At 43.2% G+C, this 20850-nt stretch overlaps 1 pseudogene; it reads left to right on the plus strand.

Annotated features, from left to right (window-relative positions):
• The first annotated feature begins 11802 nt into the window (after positions 1-11802).
• LOC121843342 lies at positions 11803-20777 on the plus strand (annotated as a pseudogene).
• Positions 20778-20850: the final 73 nt, after the last annotated feature.

Consider the following 20850-nt stretch of genomic DNA (forward strand, 5'->3'; position numbering starts at 1 on the left):
GACTAACACTAACAGTCCCAGCTCCCAGTACCTTCTGAGCTGAGCAGTGTGACCTGAGTTAGTCACAGGTCAGATTACACAGGCAGAAATGAGGTTGGATTGGTCCATCAGAGACTAACACTAACAGTCCCAGCTCCCAGTACCTTCTGAGCTGAGCAGTGTGACCTGAGTTAGTCACAGGTCAGATTACACAGGCAGAAATGAGGTTGGAGTGGTCCATCAGAGACTAAAACTAACAGTCCCAGCTCCCAGTACCTTCTGAGCTGAGCAGTGTGACCTGAGTTAGTCACAGGTCAGATTACACAGGCAGAAATGAGGTTGGATTGGTCCATCAGAGACTAACACTAACAGTCCCAGCTCCCAGTACCTTCTGAGCTGAGCAGTGTGACCTGAGTTAGTCACAGGTCAGATTACACACGCAGAAATGAGGTTGGATTGGTCCATCAGAGACTAACACTAACAGTCCCAGCTCCCAGTACCTTCTGAGCTGAGCAGTGTGACCTGAGTTAGTCACAGGTCAGATTACACAGGCAGAAATGAGGTTGGATTGGTCCATCAGAGACTAACACTAACAGTCCCAGCTCCCAGTACCTTCTGAGCTGAGCAGTGTGACCTGAGTTAGTCACAGGTCAGATTACACAGGCAGAAATGAGGTTGGATTGGTCCATCAGAGACTAACACTAACAGTCCCAGCTCCCAGTACCTTCTGAGCTGAGCAGTGTGACCTGAGTTAGTCACAGGTCAGATTACACAGGCAGAAATGAGGTTGGATTGGTCCATCAGAGACTAACACTAACAGTCCCAGCTCCCAGTACCTTCTGAGCTGAGCAGTGTGACCTGAGTTAGTCACAGGTCAGATTACACACGCAGAAATGAGGTTGGATTGGTCCATCAGAGACTAACACTAACAGTCCCAGCTCCCAGTACCTTCTGAGCTGAGCAGTGTGACCTGAGTTAGTCACAGGTCAGATTACACAGGCAGAAATGAGGTTGGATTGGTCCATCAGAGACTAACACTAACAGTCCCAGCTCCCAGTACCTTCTGAGCTGAGCAGTGTGACCTGAGTTAGTCACAGGTCAGATTACACAGGCAGAAATGAGGTTGGATTGGTCCATCAGAGACTAACACTAACAGTCCCAGCTCCCAGTACCTTCTGAGCTGAGCAGTGTGACCTGAGTTAGTCACAGGTCAGATTACACACGCAGAAATGAGGTTGGATTGGTCCATCAGAGACTAACACTAACAGTCCCAGCTCCCAGTACCTTCTGAGCTGAGCAGTGTGACCTGAGTTAGTCACAGGTCAGATTACACAGGCAGAAATGAGGTTGGATTGGTCCATCAGAGACTAACACTAACAGTCCCAGCTCCCAGTACCTTCTGAGCTGAGCAGTGTGACCTGAGTTAGTCACAGGTCAGATTACACACGCAGAAATGAGGTTGGATTGGTCCATCAGAGACTAACACTAACAGTCCCAGCTCCCAGTACCTTCTGAGCTGAGCAGTGTGACCTGAGTTAGTCACAGGTCAGATTACACACGCAGAAATGAGGTTGGATTGGTCCATCAGAGAGTTGAACACTAACAGTCCCAGCTCCCAGTACCTTCTGAGCTGAGCAGTGTGACCTGAGTTAGTCACAGGTCAGATTACACACGCAGAAATGAGGTTGGATTGGTCCATCAGAGACTAACACTAACAGTCCCAGCTCCCAGTACCTTCTGAGCTGAGCAGTGTGACCTGAGTTAGTCACAGGTCAGATTACACAGGCAGAAATGAGGTTGGATTGGTCCATCAGAGACTAACACTAACAGTCCCAGCTCCCAGTACCTTCTGAGCTGAGCAGTGTGACCTGAGTTAGTCACAGGTCAGATTACACACGCAGAAATGAGGTTGGATTGGTCCATCAGAGAGTTGAACACTAACAGTCCCAGCTCCCAGTACCTTCTGACCTGAGTTAGTCACAGGTCAGAGGTTCCTTGTCCCCCCTGCCTTCCTTCCTTCTACTAACCTGTATTCTTGTTGGCTTTCTGTTCAGGTTTTCTTAATGACTACTAATAATACAAACCCTCACACATCTCCCTCTGTTTACACAGCTGAAGTCGGAAGTTGACATACACTTAGGTTGGTGTAATTAAAACTTGTTTTTCAAACAGCAAAGGACCTTGTCCATTATGGCCAAACAATAGCAAAGGACCTTGTGAAGTAGCTGGAGGAAACGGGGTACAAAAGTATCTATATCCACAGTAAAACGAGTCCTATATCGACATAACCTGAAAGGCCGCTCAGCAAGGAAGAAGCCACTGCTCCAAAACCGCCATAAAAAAGCCAGACTACGGTTTGCAACTGCACATGGGGACAAAAATCGTACTTTTCTGAGAAATGTCCTCTGGTCTGATGAAACAAAATAGGACTGTTTGGCCATAATGACCATCGTTATGTTTGGAGGAAAAAGGGGGAGGCTTGCAAGCCGAAGAGCACCATCCCACGGGGGTGGCAGCATCCTGTTGTGGGGGTGCTTGCTGCAGGAGGGACTGATGCACTTCCCAAAATAGATGGCATCATGAGGTGGGAAAATATATAGATATATTTTCAATATATAGATATATTGAAGCAACATTTCAAGACATCAGTCAGGAAGTTAAAGCTTGGTAGCAAATGGGTCTTCCAAATGGACAATGACCCCAAGCATACTTCCAAAGTTGTGGCAAAATGACATAAGGACAACAAAGTCAAGGTATTGGAGTGTCCATCACAAAGCCCTGACCTCAATCATATAGAAGATTTGTGGGCAGAACTGAAAAAAGTGTGTGCAAGCAAGGAGGCCTACAAACCTGACTCAGTTACACCAGCTCTGTCAGGAGGAATGGGCCAAAATTCACCCAACTTATTGTGGGAAGCTTGTGGAAGGCAACCTGAAACGTTTGACCCAAGTTAAACAATTTAAAGGCAATGCTACCAAATACTAATTGAGTGTATGTAAACTTCTGACCCACTGGGAATGTGATGAAAGAAATAAAAGCTGAAATAAATCATTCTCTCTACTATTATTCTCACATTTCACATTCTTCAAATAAAGTGGTGATCCTAACTGACCTAAGACAGGGAATTTTTACTAGGATTAAATGTCAGGAATTGTGAAAAACTGAGTTTAAATGTATTTGGCTAAGGTGTATGTAAACTTCCGACTTCAACTGTACTGCATGTAACAGCATGGACTGACTGAGACCTGTGTGTGTATGTGTGTGTGTGTGTGTGTATGTGTGTGTGTGTGTGTGTGCTCCGTGTGTTCCCTTTCATTCCTTCTCCCATCCCCGATTTCCTTCAGTTCTGAAGTCTTTAGCCTGAAGGTAAAAACACCTACCAGGTTTTTTCTAGGTAAATCTGAGATAAGACAATAGGATCTGTAGAGGTGTCTTATTACAGACAGAGAGGCAGAGCTGGGTCCAGACACTGTAAACCGCTCCTTTCTCACCTACAAGGTTGCCTCCACACACCAGGTATGAAAAATGCTACAAAAACATTGTCTTTCATGCCTGCAGCGTTGGGGACCAAAAACGTTTCAGCATTTGCCTCCAAACTCATAATTTGACTTGAACTGTGCCGGGTTGGTTGCAGCCCTGCAAGCTGTTGAGTTTTTGATGTATCATTTTCAAGTGCATGTGTTCCATGTTATGCTAGTCACTGTTGAGGAATGTGGAGTTAATGGACAATGAAGTTATTGGAGAGAGGGATAGAGAGAGTACTTTACCTATTTGCACATCGTTACAACACTGTATATAGACATATGACATTTGAAATGTCTTTATTCTTTTGGAACATTGAGTGTAATGTTTACTGTAAATTTTTGTTGTTTATTTCATTTTTGTTAATTATTTACTTTACTTGCTTTGGCAATGTCAACATGTGTTTCCCATGCCAATAAAGCCCTTAAATTGAATTGAGAGAGAGAGAGACTTCCTAGTTTGTTTCAGAATTATATAGTAGCTCCCTCTGCTGGTCACACCACCACATCGTAACATAATACTACATGGAACTCCTCACTTGAAAGCCTTGTTCTTTTTCGAGGATCGACCACATCCCTCATGACTTTGAACTGCTTATATTCACTAAGTAGTAGTTTGGCCTGCCCGGCATGACTGACTGACTAACTCACTGCTTTATACGTTTGAGGGGGAGAGAAACTCTTTGATCCACTCCCATTTAGGATCCTCCAACTCACTGATGGCTTTATAATCTAGTGGTAAGTATTACATGGATGCCATCTGAGTGACTGTAGATTCTCAGAATGAGGCTTTTGCTCCAGCCCTGCTCTAACACATTCAATTCAGCTAATCACGGTCCAAATGTGCAGATGATTAGTAGTATCAGGTGTTTTAGAGGGGCAGGAGCAAAAGCCTGCATTCCCCAGTAGTTCTGTAGGAGGAGGGTTGGCCACTCCTGTATGCTGTCAGTCCACCACAAGTATCCAGTGGATGGCAGGCTTGAGTCATTATTACCTATGTTGTCCTACTATTCAATTCAACTTCTGTGTTTCAATGACTGGAGTTTCTAAATGTGTACATTCTTATGTAACATGTTGGACAGTAACTCAAATTATATTTGATCTTTAGTTTTGTGAATGGATGTGTAATGCCACTACATCAATCAATCAATAAATAGGCTATATTACATATTGTAAGTGTAGTGTTATGATTCATACTGTACGGATTTACACATAGAGACAGGATGTTATTAAAGTAAGGGAAGGTGCGCTGACTGTCTGATTCATAAAACTCAGACTATCCTAAATAGGTAGGTTAGGCTACCTGTGCTTCTTCCTCACACCTATTGCAAATTATAGTCGGCCTTTGAGAAGTAAACAAGATTATAAAATACAATATGGCCAAAAGTATCATGCTTCACCGTGCTTCTACACCTGCATTGCTTGCTGTTTGGGGTTTTAGGCTGGGTTTCTGTACAGCACTTTGAGATATCAGCTGATGTACGAAGGGCTATATAAATACATTTGATTTGATTTGAGTTGGTCCCTCCTTTGCTGCTATAACAGCCTCCACTCTTCTGGGAAGGCTTTCCACTAGATGTTGGTACTTTACTCCGGGGACTTGCTTCCATCAGCCACAAGAGCATTAGTGAGGTCGGGCACTGATGTTGAGTGATTAGGCCTGGCTGGCAGTTGGCGTTCCAATTCATCCCAAAGGTGTTAGATGGAGTTGAGGTCAGGGCTGTGTGCAGGCAAGTCAAGTTCTTCCACACCGATCTCAACAAACCATTTCTGTATGAACCTCGCTCTGTGCACTGGTGCATTATCATGCTGAAACAAGAAAGGGCCCCCAAACTTTTGCCACAAAGTTGGACACATGAACCATGAAAAACAGCCCCAGACCATTATTCCTACTCCACCAAACTTTACAGTTGGCACTATGCATTTGGGCAGGTAGCGTTTTCCTGGCATCCACCTAACCCAGATCCGTCCGTCGGACTGCCAGATGGTGAAGCATGATTCATCACACCAGAGAAGACATTTCCACTGCTCCAGGAGTCCATTGGTGGCTAGCTTTACACCACTCCAGCTGACGCTTGGCATTGCACATGGTAATCTTAGGCTTGTGTGCGCGGCTGCTCTGCTATGGAAACCAATTTCATGAAGTTCTTGTGCTGATGTTGCTTCCAGAGGCAGTTTGGAACACGGTAGTGAGTGTTGCAACCGAGGACAGACGATTTTTACACGCTTCAGCACTCGGTGGTCCCGTTCTGTGAGCTTGTGTGGCCTGATGTAAAAAGGGCTTTATAAATACATTTGTTTGTGGCCTACCACTTCACTGAGCCTTTGTTGCTACTAGAGTTTTCCACTTCACAATAACAGTGCTTACAGTTGACCGGAGCAGCTTTACCAGGGCAGACAAACTGACTTGTTGGAAAGGTGGCATCCTATGATGGTGCCACGTTGAAAGTCACTGAGTATTTCAGTATCGGCCATTCTACTGCCAATGTTTGTCTATGGAGATTACTGTGTGCTCCATTTTATACACCTGTCAGCAACGGGTGTCGGTGAAACAGCCGAATCCACTCATTTGAAGGGTTGTTGGTATTTTTAAGAGTAATACAGACAGCAGAACTTCATGCTACTGAGACATTTTATAAGACAAGGCTGAAAGTAGTAGGCTAGCCTACTTCCTTAACCGTGTGTATGGGGCGGGTACCTGTCCTGAGCGAACGGGACAGCAGACGGCACCACACAGCACAGAAAAAAAGAGAGAAGAGGTTTCAAACTTTTATCAAGGTGAGTTTTCTAACATACCTGTGTTCTGTTACGGTTTTAGCACGATACAAGAGATTGTAGCCTACGCATGGCTGAGGTTTCGGTTGCGGCTCATTCGCAGTTGAGCCTTTTACTAGGTCAATCAGGTGAGCTAGTTCAGGGCTACAACAAAATTGTGAAACGTCTGGAGATCCCGAGGAGGCTTGAGAAACAACTGGGCTAGTATACAATCTAGCCTATCGTTTATAATGTAAACCAACATTTCACATTTGTTATGGTATGTGCTACTGAATTTAACCTACTCTATTATAAATCGACATGAGTCCTTATATTTTTTTAAATTCATGTTTCACCATAGATGTTTCTCACAACAGTTTTATGAGACCTAAATACGTTTTTTTGTTCCAGATTTCCTCCTGAGAATAAAAAGACTTATTTAATAACCAGGTTTCCATCGAAACGTTTTATGCGCGTAAAGTAGATATCGGTAAAAAAAAAATAATAATAATAATAATAATAATCATGACAGGCCTGATAGAAACAAACTTTTTCAGTAAACTTTCCAAATACGCTAGACAAGGTATAATCTCTTTGTGTCGGTAAAATGAATTATACTCCCACTACGACGTCGGAAAAGCATGCAGTGTATTAGGCTACAGATTAAATAAATTCTGAACTTCATACAGTGGTGGAAGTGCAAGGTGATGAGCGTGGTGATCCTTTCCAATAAATATCGAAGGTCTTATTCTGGTGACATGTTAATCGATGCTTCGATGTCGATATCAAAACTAAAAACTCTTGCTCTCCCACTATAATAATCTCATCATGTACACGTGCCATTACCAGTGCGCACACTCGCAATATAACATGTTTTTGTTGTGAGAAAACCATCAGTAAAGTTGAAAATGGGATGAAAATCCATTTAACTTGTATTTTTTAGTCGGTACATGGATATTATGTGCCCAAAGTCATCGCGCACAACCTTTTACCGGCAACAAGTACATTTGAGGGAAAATGCGCATGTTTTATGCAGATTTTACCATACGTCAACAATTGCATGGAAACCAAGCTATTGGTGCTAAGCAAACATGGAATCTGGGTTAAATACGAAAGTGGATATTTGCGAAGTACACTGTATATCATAACTATGCAGCATATTGGTTAAAAAATTTAAACAAAACTTGGTCGATCAAGTCGTCAAATCAAATGTATTTATATAGCCCTTCTTACATCAGCTGATATATCAAAGTGCTGTACAGAAACCCAGCCGAAAACCCCAAACAGCAAGCAATGCAGGTGTAGAAGCACGGTGGCTAAGAAAAACTCCCTAGAAAGGCCAAAACCTAGGAAGAAACCAGCCTATAAGGGGTGAGTTTTCTGTTTTATATATATACTGCTCAAAAAAATAAAGGGAACACTTAAACAACACAATGTAACTCCAAGTCAATCAAACGGTCCACTTAGGAAGCAACACTGATTGACAATACATTTCACATGCTGTTGTGCAAATGGTATAGACAACAGGTGGAAATTATAGGCAATTAGCAAGACACCCCCAATAAAGGAGTGGTTCTGCAGGTGGTAACCACAGACCACTTCTCAGTTCCTATGCTTCCTGGCTGATGTTTTGGTCACTTTTGAATGCTGGTGATGCTTTCACTCTAGTGGTAGCATGAGACGGTGTCTACAACCCACACAAGTGGCTCAGGTAGTGCAGCTCATCCAGGATGGCACATCAATGTGAGCTGTGGCAAGAAGGTTTGCTGTGTCTGTCAGCATAGTGTCCAGAGCATGGAGGCACTACCAGGAGACAGGCCAGTACATCAGGAGACGTGGAGGAGGCCGTAGGAGGGCAACAACCCAGCAGCAGGACCGCTACCTCCGCCTTTGTGCAAGGAGGAGCACTGCCAGAGCCCTGCAAAATGACCTCCAGCAGGCCACAAATGCGCATGTGTCTGCTCAAACGGTCAGAAACAGACTCCATGAGGGTGATATGAGGGCCCGACGTCCACAGGTGGGGGTTGTGCTTACAGCCCAACACCGTGCAGGACGTTTGGCATTTGCCAGAGAAAACCAAGATTGGCAAATTCGCCACTGGCGCCCTGTGCTCTTCACAGATGAAAGCAGGTTGACTCTGAGCACATGTGACAGAGTCTGGAGATGCCGTGGAGAACGTTCTGCAGCCTGCAACATTCTCCAGCATGACCGGTTTGGCGGTGGGTCAGTCATGGTGTGGGTTGGCATTTCTTTGGGGGGCCTCCATGTGCTTGCCAGAGGTAGCCTGACTGCCATTAGTTACCGAGATGAGATCCTCAGACCCCTTGTGAGACCATATGCTGGTGCTGTTGGCCCTGGGTTCCTCCTAATGCAAGACAATGCTAGACCTCATGTGGCTGGAGTGAGTCAGCAGTTCCTGCAAGAGGAAGGCATTGAAGTTATGGACTGGCCCGCCCGTTCCCCAGACCTGAATCCAATTGAGCACATCTGGGACATCATGTCTCGCTCCATCCACCAACTTTGCACCACAGACTGTCCATGAGTTGGCGGATGCTTTAGTCCAGGTCTGGGAGGAGATCCCTCAGGAGACCATCCGCCACCTCATCAGGAGCATGCCCAGGCGTTGTAGGGAGGTCATACAGGCACGTGGAGGCCACACACACTACTGAGCCTCATTTTGACTTGTTTTAAGGACATTACCAGTACATCAAAGTTGGATCAGCCTGTAGTGTGGTTTTCCACTTTAATTTTGATTGTGACTCCAAATCCAGACCTCCATGGGTTGATAAATTTGATTTCCATTGATAATTTGTGTGATTTTGTTGTCAGCACATTCAACTATGTAAAGAAAAAAAATATTTAATAAGAATATTTCATTCATTCAGATCTAGGATGTGTTATTTTAGTGTTCCCTTTATTTATACACTGATGTTATACAGCAGTCTATAACATCTGTGTTTTAATCAAATAAACAGTGCATTCGGAAAGCATTGAGTTTCAACATTTTGTTACATTAGTGTGAGTTACCACTACAATGTAGAGCACTTTTAATGGAAGAAACTGCTGTATACAGTGCATTCAGAAAGTATTCAGACCCCTTGACTTTTCCACATTTTGTTACTCTACAGCCTTACTCTAATTTAATAGTATTTTTTTTGCTCATCAATGTGCACAATATATCATAATGACAAAGCAAAAATGGGTAGATTTTTTTTTTTGCAAATTAATAAAAAGAAACAGAAATATTACATTTACATAAGTATTCTAACCCTTTACTCAGTACTTTGTTGAAGGACCTAAGGCAGCGATTACAGCCTCGAGTCTTCTTGGGTATGACGCTGCAAGCTTGGCACACCTGTATTTGGGGAGTTTCTCCCATTCTTCTCTGCAGATCCTCGCAAGCTATGTCAGATTAGATGGGGAGCGTCACTGCACAGCTATTTTCAGGTCTCTCCGGAAATGTTTGATCGGATTCAGTCCGGGCCACTCAAGGATATTCAGAGACTTGTCCCAAAGCCACTCCTGAGTTGTCTTGGCTGTGTGCTTAGGGTCATTGTCCTGTTGGAAGGTGAACCTTCACCCCAGTCTGAAGTCCTGAGCACTCTGGAGTAGGTTTTCATCAAGGATCTCTCTGTACTTGCTCCGTTCATCTTACCCTCGATCCTGACTAGTCTCCCAATCCCTGCCGCTGAAAAACATCCCCACAGCATGATGCCGCCACCACCATGTTTCACTGTAGGGATGGTGTCAGGTTTCCTCCAGACGTGACGCTTGGCTTTCAGGCCAAAGAGTTCAATGTTGGTTTCATCAGACCAGAGAATCTTGTTTCTCATGGTCTGAGAGTCTTTTATGTGCATTTTGGCAAACTCCAAGCTGGCTGTCATGTGCCTTTTACTGAGGAGTGACTTACCCTTCTGTTCCTCGACACAATCCTGTCTTGGAGCTCTACGGACAATTCCTTCGACCTCATGGCTTGGTTTTTCCTCTGACATGCACTCTTAACTGTGGGACCTTATATAGACAGATGTGTGCCTTTCCAAATCATATCCAATCAATTGAATTTACCACAGATGGACTCCAATCAAGTTGTAGAAACATCTCAAGGATGATCAATGGAAACAGGATGCACCTGAGCTCAATTTCGAGTCTCATATCAAAGTGTGAATAAAATGTCTAAAAACCTGTTACTGCTTTGTCATTATGGGGTATTGTAGGTAGATTGATGGGGGGAAAAATGTATTTAATCAATTTCAGAATACGGCTGTAACGTAACAACATTTGGAAAAGGGGAAAGGCTCTGAATACTTTCCGAAAGCACTGTATATAGTAGATTTTTTTTTTTTTTTTTTCACGTAGGTTGTCTATATATATATATATATATATATATATATATATATATATATATATATATATATGGAAAAATACACATTTAAAAAATTCAACCAATTGATGAACAGACAACTTTTGGTTGACCAAGATTTGTTTTAGTTGGGGACAGCCCTACTATATAGAGAATAGGGTGCTATATTTCTTTTAGTCAGTCAGTACTGCAAATGAGACTGAACATGCCCTTTTGCTGACCTGTCTCTTCAGTCAGTGTTGTTTTGGGGAAGCCACAGCAGGATCAGTCGCTCAATCATATTTTAGTCATAACACTTTTCACAAATACATTTGTTAATAAGTCCTCTATATCTCACCTAAACTCCCTGCTCTCCAGTCAGGGTCATGATAAACACGGCAGAGTATGGCAACGTCGTGGGAGCTGTCAGTCCAGGTAGACCAGAGAGATGGAGACGAGGGCATGAGGTTTAAACTCAGAGTCAAGGGAGACCTGCACATTGGAGGACTCATGCTCAAACTGGTGGAGAAGATCACTAAGTCTCTCTCTCTTTAATTCTCTCTTCCAACCCTCTCTGTCTCTCTCTCTATGTCTCCCCCCCCTCTCTCAGACACAGTACTAGCCTGGAGAACACACCCTTGTTTGCCCTACATTCATCTATAGTGCTGAGTAGTATTGTTCTCCCACAATGCTTCAGTACCACAGCCAGAGGGGCTAAAGTCCACCACTTTATCTCATGTTTATTCACCTGGGAGAAATCTCAAAAGACACCCTATTCCCTGTGTAGTGCACTACCTTTGACAGTTATTACGTCTACAATATGAGTGTCCTACAAGGAGAATAGGGTGTGATTTAAGACACATCCTGCCTTCATTCAGGAGGATTAGACACTATGGAATTCCCCTAGTGTAAGACGGTATGATAGTGACCTAAGCCTTGGTTTATTTCACATAGATACAGTGCCTTGCGAAAGTATTCGGCCCCCTTGAACTTTGCGACCTTTTGCCACATTTCAGGCTTCAAACATAAAGATATAAAACTGTATTTTTTTGTGAAGAATCAACAACAAGTGGGACACAATCATGAAGTTGAACGACATTTATTGGATATTTCAAACTTTTTAACAAATCAAAAACTGAAAAATTGGGCGTGCAAAATTATTGGTAAATAAATTTGAGAACCACTGGTCTAGGGGTAAGGATGTAGGGTTTAGGGGCAGGAACTCTCCTTGACGTCCTCTCCCCTCTAGACATCAGGAGGCCAGAGGAGCTGTCCCTGCTGAAGCCTCCAGATAACCCGCCCAAGAAGAAGAAGATGAAGAAAGACAAGAACCCAGCGCTGGAAGACATCTTAGATATGGACATCTTCAATGGAGGCTCTGGGAGAACGGGTGAGAGAAGCAGAGTTACAATCATGTGTTAATCGTGTTATTAGACATGTATATTTTCAGTAGACCGTCAGATTCTTCCCTTCTGTTTTCATGTAAAGACTTCAACCAAGTTAGCCATATCCTAGGTGACTGCCTGTTTCTGCTTTACCCAACCCCATTGTTGTTGTCTCTTTGTCAATATACCTTTATTGAATCACAGAAACCATCAGGCCCTCAGGCTAAGTTATCCACATGGTGACGTTAGCCTGGCGTAAACCTTCCTCATATCTCGAAGGTCATCTTCAATCATGCTGGGAAGCTATTTCATTCACCACCATGGCAACACAGTCAAGATTTAGAACCTCAGGCGAACTCAAAGTGGATCATTTCTGACTTGTATGTCTCACACCACCAGATTCAGCCCACATGGTGGCTTCTGTTGACTTCTGAAACAATCTAAGAAGGAATGGAGAATTCTGAAGATCTGAAAGAATAGAGCGATCATGACAGATATCTGAAAGAATAGTACAGTACGCTGCAATGTTCTCAATGCTGAAACGCAGACACACACACTTTCTGAGTCTGTTTGAGTAGCTACAGTATAGAGCAGCTGACGATTCCAACTCATAAAATCAGCCTCATTTTGACTGTAGTTCTGAACCATTTCAAAGGTTTTGATATAATCTTATTCGTTATGATCTAAAAGGCTAAACTGATTCTAGATCAGCACTCTCATTATAACATGGTCCCTGAACTGTGGCTCCTCCTCCACCTGACCCCTCCAGGCAGTCCCTTGTACAGTAAGACCATGGTGCCCACCTATGACCCAGAGAATGGGACTCCAGCCTCGGCCACCAGCTTATGGTTTGGGGACAACCCCCTGACCTCCAGCCAGCCCAACCTGCCCCCTGTAGAGCTGGCCAAGATGTACCAGCAGTTGTCCATGGTGGACAAAGCCATCATCAACGCAGGGTAAGAGTTACTCAGAAACAAAAACCTTGAGATGAACCAGACTATGGCTGTACATGTAGAAGACTTACTAGTTGTTGGCTTTGCTATGCTGGAGGGCAGTTCTCTGTCTCTTCCCTGAACACTTCCTGCTTTACTGTGATTGACAGGTGGCTGGACTCCTCCCTCTCCTTGATGGAACAGGGCATCGGAGAACATGACAGACTGCAGCTACGCTTCAAATACCACTGCTTCTTCGACCTCAACCCAAAGGTTAACCTAACCCCTAACCTTAAACCTAAGTGAGTGTTTGAATAACACTGAACCTCAACCCAAAGGTGAGACTAACCCCTAACCTTAAACCTAAGTGAGTGTTTGAATAACACTGAACCTCAACCCAAAGGTTAACCTAACCCCTAACCTTAAACCTAAGTGAGTGTTTGAATAACACTGAACCTCAACCCAAAGGTAACACTAACCCCTAACCTTAAACCTAAGTGAGTGTTTGAATAACACTGAACCTCAACCCGAAGGTGAGACTAACCCCTAACCTTAAACCTAAGTGAGTGTTTGAATAACACTGAACCTCAACCCGAAGGTGAGACTAACTGTAACTATAACACCATCTCTAACCCTAACATTGACTGATTTATTGATGTGTGTTTCAGTATGATGCTCCTCGGATGGGGCCACAGTGTCTCCTGACCCCTCCTGTCTCAGCCTCCAGTATTTATGCTGCAGTAGTTTATGTGTCGGGGGGCTGGGGTCAGTTTGTTATATCTGGAGTACTTCTCCTGTCCTATTCGGTGTCCTGTGTGAATCTAAGTGTGCGTTCTCTAATTCTCTCCTTCTCTCTTTCTTTCTCTCTCTCGGAGGACCTGAGCCCTAGGACCTGAGCTCCAGGACTACCTGACATGATGACTCCTTGCTGTCCCCAGTCCACCTGGCCATGCTGCTGTTCCAGTTTCAACTGACCTGAGCCCTAGGACCATGCCCCAGGACTACCTGACATGATGACTCCTTGCTGTCCCCAGTCCACCTGGCCATGCTGCTGCTCCAGTTTCAACTTCCACCTGACTGTGCTGCTGCTCCAGTTCAACTGTTCTGCCTTATTATTATTCGACCATGCTGGTCATTTATGAACATTTGAACATCTTGGCCATGTTCTGTTATAATCTCCACCCGGCACAGCCAGAAGAGGACTGGCCACCCCACATAGCCTGGTTCCTCTCTAGGTTTCTTCCTAGGTTTTGGCCTTTCTAGGGAGTTTTTCCTAGCCACCGTGCTTCTACACCTGCATTGCTTGCTGTTTGGGGTTTTAGGCTGGGTTTCTGTACAGCACTTTGAGATATCAGCTGATGTACGAAGGGCTATATAAATAAATTTGATTTGATTTGATTTGATTTGTGAGGATAACCCAGCTGTATGAGCAGGCTCGCTGGTCCATCCTACTGGAGGAGATCAACTGCACTGAGGAGGAGATGCTCATGTTCGCCTTCCTTACAGGTGTACACACACACACGCACACATACATATGCGTGCGCACATACACGCACACACTATTGTCCATCTGGTTTGGTGTCTCAGTCCCAAAGGAGGCATGATGGGAAAGAGGACAATCCCACAGGAGGGAGGGAGGGAGGGAGTCTGGTTGTCCTCCTGAACTCCTCTGGGTGATAAAATATAAATAACACAAAAGTATTAAGTGAAAAACATAGAATTTTAACTGTTCTTCATCTCTGACTGATTTATTCTCAACTGATCTATAAAAATGATTAAATCCATGAGATGGTTATTGCTCTCACCTGCATTGTTACTGGAATCACAAGACTCTCTCTGTCTTCTCCCAGTCTTTGTCATTGTCTGGCCTCAAGTGTTGAACTAAAAACTGTTTCTGGGTTCAGACCTGCCTTTTACACAGCTAAAGACTGGGTATATTTAGGTTTTCAAACGTGTCTGTTAGTTTTATACTCTTCTTATCTACTGTGTATTCTTATCTACTGTGTATTCTTATCTACTGTGTATTCTTATCTACTGTGTATTCTTATCTACTCTGTATTCTTATCTACTCTGTATTGTACAATAATCTCCTGTTGCTCTTAGTATGATATATCCCCCAAGTCCCATCATTAAGTGTTGATTATTAATGATTTTGTTAATATTGTTTCAGTATCACATATGTAAGATGACCATTTCCACGGAACCTCTGGACTTCTCCAATGAACCGGAGATAGATGAAGTAGAGGTTGCCTTATCCAATCTAGAGGTCACACTTGGAGGAAAAACAGACAGAATATTGGTAAGTGGAGTTTTTATTATTTTAAACGATTCATATTCTTTATATACAGTATAAATGATAAACAAGTCTGTATTATTTCAACAGTTTCAGAGGGTGCAACACCTGTCTTTTAAGCAAGGGTTGATAGGTTGTCTGCTTTGATTGCATGTCTCAACATGATGATGTCACAGGATAATTGACAGTTGCTCCTCCTCCCCCCCCCCCCTTCCCCAGGAAGACATCACAGACGTTCCAAAGCTGGCAGACTCCCTCAAGCTGTTCAGGTAAATCCTAAAAGCCGCTGTATATGGCCAGAAACACACATTAATAGGGTACTATATCTGTGTAACAAATGGAAACATGGGTTTTAGAAACCAAGAATGATAAGTCGTAGAAGTAAAATGCCATTACACTTTACAGAAGGAAAGGTTAGTATGCTACACTGTAGATAGTCCATGACACAGACAGTTCACACAGCAACGTGCAACAATGTGACTGTGTGGGGACACAACCTGTCCACATTTTTCCTTGTTGTTTTGTTTCGTACCCCAGGCCTAAAAGGCTGGCATTGCATTCATATAAGGAGTACTGGTTCGTGTTTAAAGACATCACCATCTCCTACTACAAGAACAAAGAGACAGCCAGCGGAGAGCCGATAGAACAGCTGCATCTCCGAGGATGTGAGGTGGTCCCTGACGTCAATGTGACGGACAAGAAGTTTGGCATCAAGCTGCTGCTCCCAGTGGCTGATGGGATGAACGAGGTCTACATCCGCTGTGACAGCGTAAGATGCAATTTCTTATTGAACCAAATTATTATAAAAACATTTTTTTGGAGTGGGGCACCAAGAACATGAATCCATTGTTCCCCTTACATATTGTGATGATATTCCTGTTTTTATCCAGGAGACGCAGTATGCCAAGTGGAAGGCAGCGTGTACTCTGGCCTCCAAGGGCAAGACCATGGCTTACAGCTCCTACAGGTCACACGTTCTTACTTCATCCTTCCCATGCCTTACCATATTAATAGGCATCTGACTGTAAACTGACGAGGAGAAACTGGGATTGGTCTAGGTCGGAGGTGAAGAACATCCAGTCGTTCCTGCAGATGAAGAGTCTGGCGCCCCCTGGTCAGTCTGCTCCAGACCTGGATGCCATGGAGATGAACGCTGAGTGCTTTGTCTCTCCTAGATACACCAAGAGGTACAAGACCAAACAGGTGGGGGTCTAGCTGCAATATAGGGTGATGATCAATCAAACATGATTCAGTGTTTGTGAGCCACAGACAGGGAGAGGATGTCATCAGAGCTCTCCAGTGGTTTTATAATCTCAGACTGATAATCTGTCGACATCCAGATCATTCTATTCCATTCACTTACCCTCTCAGTATTTGTTAAAGGACTGACATAATGTCTGTGTAAAGTAGCCTAAATGTCCCTGTTCTGTCTGCTGTCCAGCTGACAGAGGATCCTGGAGGCCCATCAGAACATTGCCAGTCTCTCTCAATGAAGCTAAAATGCGCTTCATCCGTGCCTGGCAGTCCCTGGCTGAGTTTGGTATCAAATACTACATTGTCAGGTACGTAAATGTGACCGACCAGGTTCAAACACCTCAAGGCTGTGTTAGCCTGCTGAGATAATGCCTTAGCCTTAGGCGTTAGCTCAGCGAGCTAATGTAAATCTTCAGGTCCCAGGTAAAGTTACTTATCACACAATCATGGTGTGTGTGTGTGTGTGTGTGTGTGTGTGTGTGTGCCAGGTTCCGTAAGAAGGATGAGCTGATGGGTATCTCCTATAACCGTCTGATCCGTATTGACATGTCCACTGGCCTGCCTGTCACCACCTGGAGATTCGCCAACATGAAACAGTGGAATGTCAACTGGGAGATCAGACAGGTAAATGGCTCTAGATTGATTGATCGATTGCTTTTTACAGATTAGAAAGCAAGGATAATAGTTGTCTTTGTAATAAGAGAAACTGTTTTTTTACTGAAAATATACTTAACCTTGCAGAAGTATTCAGACCCCTTAGATGAATTCACATTTTATTTTGTTACAAAGTGGGATTAAAATTAATTTAATTGTCATTTTTTTTCCAACAATCTACTTAAAATACTCTGTAATCTCAAAGTGGAAGAAAATCCCCCAAAATGAAGAACTAAAAATATAGTCGTTGCGTAAGCATTCAGCCCCTCTGTTCAGGCAAGCCTAAATTAGTTCAGGAGTAACATTTGACTTAACTAATCACATAAAAAATTATATGGACTCACTCTGTGTTAAATAATAGGAGTTTACTTTTTTATGAGTAACTCTTCCATTTGTCCCCCATACATACAACATCTGTAAGGTCCCTCAGGCAATTTGAATTTCAAGCACAGATTAAATTACAAAGACCATGGAGCTTTTCAATAGCCTCATTAAGAAGGGCAGTGATTTGTAGATGGGTGACAATAACAAATCAGACATTGAATATCTCTTTTAAGTATTATGGTCAAGTTAATAATTATGCTGTGGATTATACATAAACCACCCAGACACATCAAAGATACAGTCGTCCTTCTGAATTGAGCTGCAGGACAGGAAGGAAACTGCTCAGGGATGGTAGCATGAGGCCATTGGTGATTTTAAAACAGTTACAGAGTTCAATGGCCGTAATGGAAGAAAACAGAGGATGGATTAACAACATTGTAGTGAATCCACCAGAGTGAAAAGAAGAATACAAATATACAGAATAAAAATATTCCAAAACATGCATATTGTCTACAACAAGGCACTAAAGTAATACTGGGAAAAAAAACAAACATGGCAAATCAACACAACATATCACTGAGTAACTGCCTCCTTATGTTCAAGCATAGTGGTGGCTGCATCATGGTATGGGTATGCTTGACATTGGCAAATACTGGGGAGTTTTCAGGATAAAAATAAATGGAATGGAGCTAAGCACAGGCAGAATCCTAGAGGAAAACCTGCTTCAGTCTGCTTTACACCAGACACTGGGAGAGGAATTCACCTTTTAGCAGGATAATAACCTACAACACAAGGCCAAAACAACACTGGATTTGTTTACCAAGAAGATGGCGAATGTTCCTGAGTGGCCAAGTTACAGTTTGGACTTAAATCTGCTTGTAAATCTGGCAATCTGGCTTTGAAGAATTATGAATCTACAGTCGTGGCCTAAAATTTTGAGAATGACACAAATATTAATTTTCACAAAGTTTGCTGCTTCAGTGTCTTTAGATATTTTTGTCAGATGTTACTATGGAATACTGAAGTATAATTACAAGCATTTCATAAGTGTCAAAGGCTTTCATTGACAATTACATTAAGTTGATGCAGAGCCAATATTTGCAGTGTTGACCCTTCTTTTTCAAGACCTCTGCAATCCGCCCTGGCATGCTGTCAATTAACTTCTGGGCCACATCCTGACTGATGGTAGCCCATTCTTGCATAATCAATGCTTGGAGTTTGTCAGAAGTTGTGGGTTTTTGTTTGTCCACCCGCCTCTTGAGGATTGACCACAAGTTCTCAATGTGATTAAGGCCTGGGGAGTTTCCTGGCCATGGACCCAAAATATTGATGTTTTGTTCCCCGAGCCACTTAGTTATCACTTTTGCCTTATGGCAAGATGCTCCATCATGCTGGAAAAGGCATTGTTCATCACCAAACTGTTCCTGGATGGTTGGGAGAAGTTGCTCTCGGAGGATGTGTTGGTACCATTCTCTATTCATGGCTGTGTTCTTTAGGCAAAACTGTGAGTGAGCCCACTCCTTTGGCTGAGAAGCAACCCCACACATGAATGGTCTCAGGATGCTTTACTGTTGGCGTGACACAGGACTGATGCTCGTGCTCACCTTGTCTTCTCCGGACAAGCTTTTTCCGGATGCCCCAAACACAATCGGAAAGGGGATTCATCAGAGAAAATGACTTTACCTCAGTCCTCAGCAGCCCCGATCCCGCAGCTGAATCAACTTTAGGAGACGGTCCTGGCGCTTGCTGGACTATCTTGGGCTCCCCGAAGCCTTCTTCACAACAATTGAACCGCTCTCCTTGAAGTTCTTTATGATCCGATAAATGGTTGATTTAGGTACAATCTTACTGGCAGCAATATCCTTGCATGTGAAGAACTTTTTGTGCAAAGCAATGCTGACGGCACGTGTTTCCTTACAGGTAACCATGGTTGACAGAGGAAGAACAATGATTCCAAGCACCACCCTCCTTTTGAAGCTTCCAGTCTGTTATTCGAACTCAATCAGCATAACAGAGTGATCTCCAGCCTTGTCCTCGTCAACACTCACACCTGTGTTAACGTGAGAATCACTGACATGATGTCAGCTGGTCCTTTTGTGGCAGGGCTGGAAATGTTTTGGGGGGGGGATTCAGTTCATTTGCATGGCAAAGAGGGACTTTGCAATTAATTGCAATTCATCTGATCACTCCTCATAACATTCTGGAGTATATGCAAATTGCCATCATACAAACTGAGGCAGCAGACTCAACTTTTGGCCACGACTGTAGGTGCGGAAAGCTCTTAGAGACTTACCCAAGAAGACTCACAGCTGTAATCACTGCCAAAAGGTTTTTCTAACATGTATCGACCCGGGGAGCTGAATACTTATGCAACGACTACATTTAAGTTATTTAATTTATATATGTAAAAATATATATATTTCAAATGGTCTTCTACTTTGACACTACAGAGTATTTTGTGTTGATTGTTGACATAATATGACAAATATATTTTAATCCCACTTTGTAACACAATAAAATGTGAAGAAATCCAAGCGTTATGAATACTTTTGCAAGGTGCTGTATCTATAAAGTACATGAATCAATATTAATCCATACTGTTTGTCTTCAGGTGGCCATAGAGTTTGACCATAATGTGTCGATAGCCTTCTCCTGTGTGAGCTGTGACTGTAAGGTGGTCCATGAGTACATAGGAGGATACATCTTCCTCTCAACACGTTCCAAAGACCAGAACGAGGCACTGGATGAGGAACTCTTCCACAAACTCACTGGAGGGCAGGAATGAACCCTGGTCATCAGCTTTCACTTAGTGCTGCTGGCAAGAAATCATTTAAATGCATTGTTGATATGGTTTTGCAGACTACATCAATTATTTGTTCATATTGTAAATTGCAGAGAAAAGTAGAATGTCTTTGTCACTATATTTCATCCCGAGACCATCTCTACAGGATGGGTAGACCATCTCTACAAGGCCACTTTGTCTGACGGTCTGGCCTACTGCTTTGATTCCATGTTCCATCTGCAGAGACAGCAATTAATTCAGCACATGAGCTTTACATCTTGTCACTTGTTTGATTTGGTGTAGCCCAGTCTTTGAATTCAATGTTGTCGGCTACTTTCACAATCAATATACGTTCATTGCTTTGTTTTATACATGTTACTTGTTTGATGTTTTAGAATGTAACTTTTTTGCAATTTTATTAACAAGTCCAAAATACCTGTATAATTCAGAGCGAGTTCTGGTGGTGGGGTTATTATCTTGTTGAAGGAGACATTTGTTTTCAGAGAAAACACTGGAATTTCTGCTGACTGAGATGCACTGAAATAAACTTGAGAAACATGTTTTGGTCAGTTGTTTTCTCTGCAATGGTGATTCCCTGGGAGCAATTCATGACATGTCCACATAGAATAGTCT

This window comes from Oncorhynchus tshawytscha, unplaced genomic scaffold, assembly GCF_018296145.1.
Source record: "Oncorhynchus tshawytscha isolate Ot180627B unplaced genomic scaffold, Otsh_v2.0 Un_contig_4311_pilon_pilon, whole genome shotgun sequence".
NCBI lineage: Eukaryota > Metazoa > Chordata > Actinopteri > Salmoniformes > Salmonidae > Oncorhynchus > Oncorhynchus tshawytscha.